Source organism: Enhydra lutris, unplaced genomic scaffold (assembly GCF_002288905.1).
Source record: "Enhydra lutris kenyoni isolate GAN:26980312 unplaced genomic scaffold, ASM228890v2 scaffoldscaffold11, whole genome shotgun sequence".
Taxonomy (NCBI): Eukaryota; Metazoa; Chordata; class Mammalia; order Carnivora; family Mustelidae; genus Enhydra; species Enhydra lutris.
This window is the reverse complement of record NW_019154095.1, coordinates 16,598,942-16,610,394: the sequence shown is the minus strand read 5'-3', so window position 1 is coordinate 16,610,394 and position 11,453 is coordinate 16,598,942.

Below are 11,453 nucleotides of genomic sequence, written 5' to 3'. Positions count from 1 at the left end.
CTGGAGGCAGTTGTGAGCTGCAGGGAAAGATGCTGGAAGGAGAGTCAGTGTCTGTTCCTGCCACTGGAGGCAGTGGTCAGCGGCAGTGCGAGGGGAGTCGGAAGGATTTGCAGTGCTACTTACCACCATTAGAGGCAGTGTTGACATACTGTGCAAGACCGTGTATGGTGTGGCTTTGCAACTTGTCGCCACCACTGGAGACAGTGATGAACTACAATACGAGATGTTGAAAGGAGTGTGAGTGAAGTATCCCCACACTGGAAGCAGTGGTGAAATGCAGTGCAAGACGCTGGAAGGAGTGGCAGTGTCGGTTCCCTCCACTGGAGAAATGGTCACCTGCAGTGTGAGGGATGCCTGAAGGCATTGCAGTGACGCCTACTGCCACTAGATGCAGTGTTGAGATGCAGTGCAAGGCCATGTATGGCGTAGCTGTGCATATTGCCACCACCAGAGGCAGTGGGGAGTCTAACCCACGCCCTCAAGTCAGCACCATGGGGAGCTCACATGAGCACTGGCAGATTGGGCCTGCCATGACCCTAGGCCCTAACCCTACTTTGGGTTTTCTGGTTTCTGTCCCCAGAGGCTGGCACCCCAGGTCTCCAGATTGAGGATACCTGAGCCATACCACAGGACTCCACCTGCCACCCAGAAGGAAACTGTGCTTTTTGGAACTCCACAGTGGTTTCAGAGCTGGAGAAATACGCATGCCCACCTGAGGCCACTCCCACTTTCAGCAGCCCCCTGGACACAAACCCGGAGCCTGATACTCAGCTTGACACATGACCTCAACACAGCCCCCCCACCCCCGGGAGTTTTCCTCAGTGCCAGCAGATTGGGCCTTCCATGCCCCTATGCCCTAACCCTTACCCTAGACTGGGTTTTCAGGCTTCTGTTACCAGAGGCCTGGCACCCAAGCCCTCCAGATTGGGGACACCTAGCCATACTGGAGGACTCAGCCTGCTCCCCAGAAAGAAACTGTGCCATTTCAAACTCCAGAAAAGATTCAGAGCAGGAGAATTTCGATAGAAATAATCAGCAAATCCCTGTTTATGTCTATGTTTGTTATCATACTGAACACAAACCCTGAGCCTAATACTCTCCCTACCAATAGCCCTCAAATCAGTCCTCTGCGATATTCTCCTGATATCAGCAGATCACACCTTCTATGCTCCTGGGCCTTAACCCTAACCCTAGCTCAAGACATTGGTGAAAACCTGAACAAGCATTCCCTGTAGACCACATACAAGTGACTAACAGACACAGGAAGGAATGCTCAACATCACCAGCGATCAGGGAAATACAAATCAAAACCACGAGATACCACCCAACACCAGTTAGAATGGCTAAAATTTACAAGTCATGGAATAACAAATGTTGTGGAGGATGCATAGAAAGGGGAACCCTCTTCCACTGCTAGTGAGAATGTAAGCTCATACAGCCAGTCTGTAAAATGGCATTGAGTTTCTTCAAGAAGGTAAAAATAGAGCTATCCTACGACCCAGCAACTGCACTATTGGGCATCTACCCCAAAGATACAGATTGAGTGGAAAGTAGTGACACCTGTGCCCCAGTGTTCATTGCAGCAATATCCACTATAACCAAACTATGAAAAGAGCCCAGATGTGCACGGACAGATGAATGCATAAATACAATGGAATATTACTCAACCATCATAAAGGATGTATACACCACATCAACTTAGATCACACTGGAAGGTATTCTGATGAGCAAAATGAGTCTATCAGAAAGGAAATCATCATAGGGTTTCACACATACATGAAATAGAAGAAACAGCACAGAGAGTCATAGAGAAGGGAGGGAAAACTGAATGGGAATTCATCAGAGAAGGAGAAAAACCACAAAAGACTCTTAACTACACAAACAAACTGAGGGTTGCAGGAAGGGAGGTGGATGGGGGATGGAGTAACTGGGTGATGGGCATTAAGGAGGGCACGTGATACAATGAGCACTGGGTGTTATAGACAACCGATCTATTATTGAATACTAAACCTGAAACTAATGATGTACTCTAAGTTGGCTCATTGAATTTAAATTTAAAAAAACCAAGAGCTCAAACACTCCTAAAAATTGGTATGGAACCACCAAAGATACTGAACAGCCAATGCAATCTTGAGAAAGAAAAACAAAGCTGGAGGAGTCACAATTCCAGATTTCAAGTTGTACTACAAAGCTGTAGTCATCCTAACAGTATGGTCCTGTCACAGAAATACACACAGCAACCAAGAGAACAGGGTAGCAGCTCAGACATAAACCCATAATTATGTGACCAATTCATCTTCCACAAAGTAGGCATGAATATCAAAAGGGAGAAGGACATTCTACAAAAAAATGGTATTGGGAAAAATGAACAGCTACACACAGAAGAATGAAATTAGACTATTTTCTTACACCATACAGACAAATAAACTCGAAACAGTTTCAAGACCTCATTGGAAGACCTGAAACCATAAAAATCCTACAAGAGGACACAGACAGTAACTTCTCTGACATGGACCATACCAACATTTTTCTAGACATGCTCCCTGAGGCCAAGGAAACAAAAGCAAAAATAAACTACTGGGACTACATCAAAATAAAAAGTTTCCAGACAGCAGAAGAACAATGAAAAAGTAATACTCATAAGTCAACCTACTGAAGGGGAGAAGATATTTGCAAATATCCTATGGAATGAAAGGATAATGTCCAAAATATATAGAACTGATAAAACTCAACACCTGAAAAACAGAATCCAGTTAAAAAAATAGGCAGATGATATGAACAGACATTTCTCCCAAGAAGAAATACATATGGCCAAATGTCCGGAAAAGATGTTCACCATCACCCATCATCAGGAAAATGCAAATCCAAAGTACAAACTGATATTACCTCACACCTATCAGAATGGCTCACATCAACAGCACAAGAAACAACAGGTGTTGGGTGGATATGGAGAAAGGAAAACCCTCGTGCACTCTTGGTAGGAATGCAATCTGTCACAGTCACCATGAAAAGAGTAGGGATGTTCCTCAAAAAATTGAACAGAGAACTACTCTAAGATCCAGCAGTCACACGACTGGTGTTTACCCAAAGAATAGGAGAACAATAACTGAAAAGGATATATGCAACCCTGTGTCTTGAAACATAATTTACAATATAACAATAGTGAAGAAACCCAAATATCTATTTATAAATTGATAAATGAGGTGATAGATATGTACACATACACACACACACACACACACACACACACACACACACACACACACACGATGGAATACTACTCAGCCATAAAAAAAGAATGAAATCTTGCTATTTGCAGACACATGGATGGAACTAGAGAGTGTGATCCTAAGTGAAATCAGTCAGAGAAAGATAATACCATAGGATGTCACTCTTATGTGGAATTTAAGAAAGAAAAAAATAAGGGAGATAAAGAGACAAACCAAAATACAGACTTTTTTTCCAAAGATTTTATTTATTTATGTATTTATTTATTTGACAGAGAGCTAGAGAAAGAGCACAAGTAGACAGGACAGCAGGCAGAGGGAGAGGGAGTGACAGGCTTGCTGCTGAGCAGGGAGCCCGGCGTGGGGCTGGATCCCAGGACCTTGGAATCATGACCTGAGCCAAAGGCAGATGCTTCACTGACTGAGCCACACAGGTGCCCCACAGATTCTTTTTTTTTTTTTTTTAAGATTTATTTGACAGAGAGATCACAAGTAGGCAGACAGGCAGACAAAGAGAGAGGGAGAAGCAGCCTCCCCGCTGAGCAGAGAGCCCAATGTGGGGCTCTATCCCAGGACCCTGAGATCATGACCTGAGTCGAAGGTGGAGGCTTAACCCACTGAGCCACCCAGGTGCCCCTGCCCCACAGATTCTTAACACTAGAGAACAAACTCATGGTTACCAAAGGGGAGGTGGATGAAGGGATAAGTGAACTAGGTGAAGGGGATTTAGAGTTTGCTTTTCACAATGAGCACAGCGTAATATATCAAATTACTGAATCACTCTATTGTACATCTGAAATGAATATACCACTGTATATTGTCAACTGGAATTAAAACAAAACCTAAAAAAAGATTTTTCTTTCAGTAACCTATTTGAAAAAGCTTTTGCTGTGCAATGTTCATAAGCCCTACTTGGGAATATTTCCTTGACAATATTTATTTACTCTATGTCTCGAATTCAGATTTCACTAAGTTCTTAGAGTTTGATTGTTAATCCTAGGAGACAGGGTCCCTCTCTGTCCCAACTCTGCACCTAGGCATTCAACAGTGTAAATAGAGACAGAGGCCACTTCACGGTCCAGAAAGCGATTACTCTTTCTGTTTTAATGTGAGATAGTCATGGATTGCGGGACAGGTTTCGGAGCAGGTTGGTTCTCTATCATGGATCTCTAATTCAGTGGTGTTCCCTGGATCTATTTGGCTGATAGGTTCTCTGTGGACGGGCTTCCTCCCAAGCATATCCATGGAGGATGCAAAGGTGGGTGGGCTCGGTTCAGGGCAGGAAGAGGTCAAAGTACAGACAAGGGTACGATCCCTCCCCTGATCCAGGAACTGCCATGGGAACAGGTATGGGAGGTATAGGCAACAGGAGACCATGGAGGTCACCAAATGAAGGCAGGAGGCACAGGTCATGCAATCTTGAGATGTGGGGCTTGGGGGCTGCTCTGAGCTACCTCTGGGAGGGAGGGGGGGTGAAGGAATGAGAAAGAGAAACTGTCTGCCTCTGGCCCATCCTAGCTACTCACCACTCCTGGCACACATCTGTCTACATAGTTGACACAGAGCCTGGGCTCAGGATGGGCTGGCTCAGGTCCCTCAACCCTCAGTGGGATAGGTGGCCCCAGGGCTCAGGGACATGCTGAGGGAGGTGGGAGGGTAGGCTGCCCCTCCCAGATCATCTCCTCTTTGAGCAGACAGCCCTGCAGGACTGCAGAAAACCCACTAACAGGTTTGAAAGACATGCTGTGGATGAACTAAGTCAAGGAGAAATAGAAAAAAATGACTTTTAAGGTCAGAGCTATTAGCTCAGGAAGTAGGGACAGCTTCCCTGAGAAGGACTGAGGGGAGGGCAGGCCAGGATGAAAAGGAAGATGTGGCTCTCCTGATTGGGGACCTGAAGCCCCCTTCCAGGGCAGGGCATCGTCCTCACCTCACAGGGGATCCGTGGAAGTGTTCCATCAGGGGACAGAACCACCCTGGCATCGGGGTGCACAGGGCCTCAGGGAGGAGGGCCAGATGGAGGGAGGGCAATACCCCAGAGACCATGGGGAAGAGCAGAGGCTCATGACCATGAAGATGATGAAAAGAAGGAGGCAGCAGCATGGGTGCTGGTTTGAAAGTACCATGGGCACTGTGCCCACCGGTAGACCCAGCCGGAAACCCCCAGAGAACTCGTTTCCAACAGTGGGGGCCCTCAGGGGAGCCTCCTGTGCCTGACTCCTGGTCCCCCGCGTAGCAGCCAGAACCTCACAAAAACATGCTCCAAATGCCATTTGTGCATGTGGCCCAAATCTCTGCACAATGCGGGCCAATTCTCATGAGTTTTCTCCCCAAATTGATATCGATTTGGGCAGAAAGCTTGAGAGAATTGGACAGAAACTCCTGGTTAACTCATTTCGGGCAGTGGAAGCAGAGCCTCCTGTGCCCAGCCCATGGTCCCACACAGTCACGACCTAAACCTCATGAGAACCTGCTCCAAACACCGGCTAAGTCTCCTGAGCAGACAGATCATGAGAATTGGCTGGAAACCCCTGGCGAACACGCTTCTGGCAGCGGGGGCCCTCAGGGGAGCCATCTGGGTCAGGCCCATGGATTGGGGACACCTGAGCCACACCACAGGACTCTGATTGCCCCCCAGATGGAAACTGTGCCATTTGGAGCTGCACAAATCCCTCAGAGCAGGAGAAACCTGCATGATCCCCAGAGGCCATGCAGATCTTCGGTGGTCCCCTGGACACAAACCCGCAGCCTGACAGTCACCCTGATCCTCGTGCTCGTCTCAGCCTCCTGGGGAGCGTGGCTCAGCACCAGCAGATCGAGCCTCCCATGCCCCTTGACCCTAAACCTAAGTTGGGTTTTCAAGTTCCATCCCCAGAGGCCCTGCCCCCAAGGCCTCCAGATTGGGGACCCTTGAGCCACACTGCAGGACTCCGCCTGCCCCCACAGAAGGAAACCTCACCATTGGGATCTGCACAAAACCCTCACAGCGGAAGGAACCTGCATGCCCCGCTGAGGTCACCACCACATTCACTGGACCCTTGGACACAAACCCTGCTTTCCCCTTCTTCCAAGGATGGTGCAGTGAAACAGGATCCCTTGGGGTCACGGCCCTGCAATAACTTTCTGTCACCCTACTGTCACCTCCCTGAGGTCAAGTTCTAAGCTATCTCCTGTGGCCACGCGCCTGCTTGCTGTTCCTGGACATACCTGGTGTGCTCCTGTCCCAGGGCCTTTGCATACACTTTCTCTTCTGTTTAGAAGGTTTCTGATGTGACATCACTCATCTTCTTTAGAAATTTAATCAAGCATCACCTTCCTAGTGAAGTCCCACCTGGCCACCTTCGAGCTACCCTTCAAAAGGCAGAAACAGGTCCACTTAGGCAGGAATGTGTGCGGGAAACTCGGACAACATCCTCCCTGAACACCGACACTTCCAAGTCCAAGATTCAAACCCTCACTCGCTAGGCACAGAGCACCACATCAGCATGAGCCCTGCTCTTTCAAATCTCTTGTCTCCCATTCCTTCAAATCAGACACCAAGCTCCAGTCACCACTCTGTTTTCCCTTCAGAGAAGTAAGGAAAAGGATAGAATAAAGCACTGTGTGTGCACAGCACACTTCAATCCAAATAGAATTTCCTGTTCTTTTTCATCTGGGCAGCCCTACATTGCCCATACTCATGAGAGGCACCACAAGTGCAGTCCTCATGTATATATTGAACCTTATATTTTTCCTTTTGATATTGGTATCCTGAAGCCAATGTTGGCTGCTTTCTTAAGATAAGAAGAACTGTAGATTGCTTTCTTAAAATAACAAAAAATAATAACGACATGATCACGTAAAGGTCTGGATCTCCATAAACAGAAGACATGGTTCAGATAAGGATGAACACACAACCTCTTCCCAGGAAGCAAAGCCCACACCCTTAGGCATCCTGACATGCCACACGGGTGATAGGTTCCTTTGCTCCATGGAGTTGTCCAAATGCAAAGGATGCGGGCACCCTCCAGGGTTCATCCTGTTTTCTTCACAAATTCCCCAGGTCAAGTCACAAGTGACTCACTGAGTCAGGTTTCAGAGCCCAGGATGGGCCACCAGGTGAGCAGCAACCCCTCCCCCCAAGGAAGGCTAACAGGGGCTTGTGTTCCATTGGGAGCCCAATGAGCCACTCCCCGGGCTCCTAAACAACCTGCACTCCTCCTCCATTTCTCCCCCTCACAAAGGGCACTGCACCCTGTTACAACTCTGAAGCTGTACTTTAAAAAATAATTTCTTTTTTAAAAAAGATTTTATTTATTTATTTGACAGAGAGAGACACAGTGAGAGCGGGAACACAAGCAGGGGGAGTGGGAGAGGGAGAAGCAGGCTTCCTGCTGAGCAGGGAGCCTGATGTGGGGCTCGATCCCAGGACCCTGGGATCATGACCTGAGCCAAAGGCAGATGCTGAACAACTGAGCAATCCAGGGGCCCATTCAAAAATAATTTCAAATATCAGAAAGTGGTTCATGGAAGAGAAAAACATGAACCCCCACAAAAGAGTCTTTGACTATTTCAGAAGACTGTTTTCCCATTGTTTAATTAAAACAGGAAAGGAACACACACAGATCGCCCCTTCCACTAGCAGGTCTGATTCACTTCAGTGATTGGAAGAAGAGCAGGAAATAAAAAAGGGACAGATGTTCTGATGAATGAAATGACCCGTCATTTCCACCATCTGACTTTTGAAACATCACCCATACTCAGAGAATGAAGCACAAACCAACATCTCGGCCTGCCAATGCGGAGAGGTTGGAACTGGAGTAACAGGGACAGACGACGAGGTTGTGTGTGTTGGGGGAGGCTGGTGGCATGGAAGCAGGTGCTCTGCCAACTCTCCACCTGGGCCTCATCTGTCCGTCCTCAGCTAGGAAACTGCTCACAGCCCTGACCTGTCACAACTGTCACACGGGGGACACACAGCCACCCCTGGAGCCAGCCCTGCCCATACCCCCTCCTGCAGAATGCACTCTGCTCTCCTCTGGGACCCCTGTCAGCTCTACCCAGCCCTGGAGCTCCCCTGTCTGCCACTCCCCATCCAAAATTACACTGGCTCAAGGCTTTCATGAGAAAGGCAGGCTACCTCCTGAACAGTTAACACCTCCTTTTCTCTTCTGTCATATTTCTCTGCACTCATCTTCCTACCTGGGCAAACCATAAGTCACATAGCAATGGAACATGAACGTGCTCTGAGATCTGAATCTTTCATTGCAGCTTTCTGAGGACTCCTTATGCAATAAGAAACTAGTGTATCCTACCACAATGTGTTTGAAAGGTATCATCTACAGAATAGGAGAGCGAAAATCACTCCATTTTTGCCTCACTCTTCATGAAGCAGAACATGGTCTTTTCCCTTTCTTCATTGACTTAAATTCCAGTTCGTTTCCATGCAGTGTTCATTCCTTTGCTTCAGGGGTAGGATTTCGTGATTCCTCACCTGCAGACCACAGCTGGGGCTCATCATAAGTGCCCCCCCAAATAGCCATCACCCATTTAGCCCTTCCCCCCATGCACCTGCCCTCCAGCAACCCTCGGTTTGTGCTCTAAGGTTGAGTCTGTTTCCTCATTTGTCTATCTTCCTCCCCAACTATGTGCATCCGTGCTCTCTCTGAAATGCCACAGGAGTGCAGTCAATGGGGATTTGTCTTTCCTTACAGATTTTGCTGAACTTAATCCACTCTAGATCCATCCGCATCCTTGCAGATGGTAAGATTTCATTCTTTGTGAAGCTGGGTCCTATTCCATTGTGTATATGTCTCCCATATCTTCTTTCTCCATTCATCAGTGAATGGACGCTGGGACTGCCTCCATAGATTCGCTATTGTTGATAATGCTGCTATAAACATCATAGTGCTTGGACCCCACTGAACGTGAAATTTTGTGCCCTTTGGGTAAATGCCTAGGAGTGCGATTGCTGGATCCTATGGTTGTTAGATTCTTAGCTTTTGGAGGAACCACCAGACTCTGTTCCAGAGTGGCTGCAGCGGCCACATGCCGACCAACAGTGCAGGAGGGTTCCGCTTTATGCACAACATTACCTGCCAGCAATTTCCTAAGGAGGAAATGGAAAACCTCTGGGATAACCCGACTGACCCAGCGTCAGGCAAGCAGTTCCAGAAATTCACCCCAGGGTTCCTGACGCCAAGCTCCTTGGAGCCACCAGCATGCCTCTATCCAGGAGAATTCCCAAAGACTCTCCTTCTGACTTTACCACAAATGAAACTACAGAGAAAATATGGCATGTCCAAATATCTAGATGATTCATTTAGTGAAACAAGAAAGTCAAGCTTCACTTTTAAATCGTAAAAGACTCCTTGGAATCATTTTGAATTTCGCTCCACCCTCATTGTAAATCTTTGGATGAAAAGATGAATCAATTATGAAACATCACCTTTGACAAATGACGAGACATCATCCAAGTCTCTATCTGACCCCAAACAGCCACATAACTCTAGATGCCGGCCACTCCACCACAACCTTGGCCCAATGGAATAAACACTGTTAGAGAAGAAACAAATTACATACTAAAAATACACACAGAGTAAATCTCATCTTCCCCTTCTAATCAAAGTGATTGCCCAGGAAAGAGATGTTCCAAATACCTTCATAAGCCAGAAATGAACAGAGAAAATGGGATCCCCTGCCACGTTCTCCCTGCAGAGAAACTAAGGAACTCTTGTCCCCGCTCTAGATGGCTGACAGTTGCTTCAGTTTGACTTTGTGGCTCCACTAGAGACAAGAGAAAAGCCCAGGAGGTTTGGAGTTAAAGAGAAGTTTTTACCTCCTGTCCTGACATGGATGTGACATTACACCCAATGTACCTGCTTCTTTCTTTGAACGCTGACAACCTGACTGACTCAGATGTTGATTTCAAGACTTTGGGTCTTGTGGAGGCAGAATGGAGAAGTGTTGTTAGGTGGGGATAAGAAGGCACCTCCGACCTAAGGCCTACACACCTGCTCCAGTTCCTGGGAGAAGGGGAGACACATGCTTGTTTCTGAAGTAGTAATTAGCTTCATTCTAAAGTTGACCAATGCCACTGTCCTTTTTGGAGAAGCAAAGTTACTCTTTCAAAAACAAAACAAAACAAAACAAAACACGCTCAACTCATCGGTTCCAAATGCAACATGAGTGGGGTCTGATTTCCTCCAGCCTCCAGACCCCCACCGGGAGGTCCTTCCTGCCCCATCCTGACAGCCCATTACCACCAAACCTGGGGACACGGGGCAGAATGCTGAGTTGGTGGACGGCTCTAGAGGTTGTTATTGCCACTCTGGAACCTGGGGAAATAGAGGCTATAAAGCTCACCACTGCCTCCTGGAGAAACAAGCTGCAGTGAGTTGCCTCTCAGGGTCTCTCACCCAGCACCTTGCCATTGCCCTCATTGCCAACAGGCTGCAGAGACTCATCTTCCAGCGTCTTTCACACTGCAGCTTGCCACTGCCTCCAGTGGTGGCAAACAGCATTGCCATGCCCTTCAGTGACTCTTGCACTGCAGCTCACCACTCCAGTGGTGTGAACCTGTACTGTCCTGCCTTCCAGCGTCTGGCAATTCAGCTCACAACTGCCTCCACTGGTCTCAAACCACACTGGCACGTCTTCCACCATCACTCAGACTGCAACTCAGCCCTGCCTCCAGTGGCAGAAATCCACACTACCTCTCCTTTCCATGCCTTGCACTGTATCTGTCCACTGCATCCATTGTTGGGAAGCTCCAGCAGCACATCTTCCAGTGTCTCGCCCACTGCAGCTCTTGGAGGCAAACTGAGCTGCCCCATCTTTCAGCATCTGTTGCCCTAGAGCTCAGAACTCCCTCCAGTGGTGGAAAGCTGAATGATGAGAGCTGCTTGACGGCTTGGCAGTGCAGAAGTCTTTTACTGGAGGCAATGCTGAACTGCATTGTGAGAGCTGCTGAGAGATGTGTCAGTGCAGCTTGCAGCCACTGGAGGCAGTAGAGAGTTGCATTGCGAGACTCTAGAAGAAATGGAAATGTTGGTTCCCGCCACTGGAGGCAGTGGTCAACTGCAGTGCAAGGGATGCCAGAAGGTTTTGCAGTGCTCCTTACCGCCTCTAGAGGCAGTGGTGAGAGACAGTGTGAGACCATGGGCATTGTGGCTTTGCAGCTTGTTGCCACTGGAGGCGGAGTAGAGCTTCAATGCAAGACTGCAAGAGTGGCCATGCAGGTTCCTA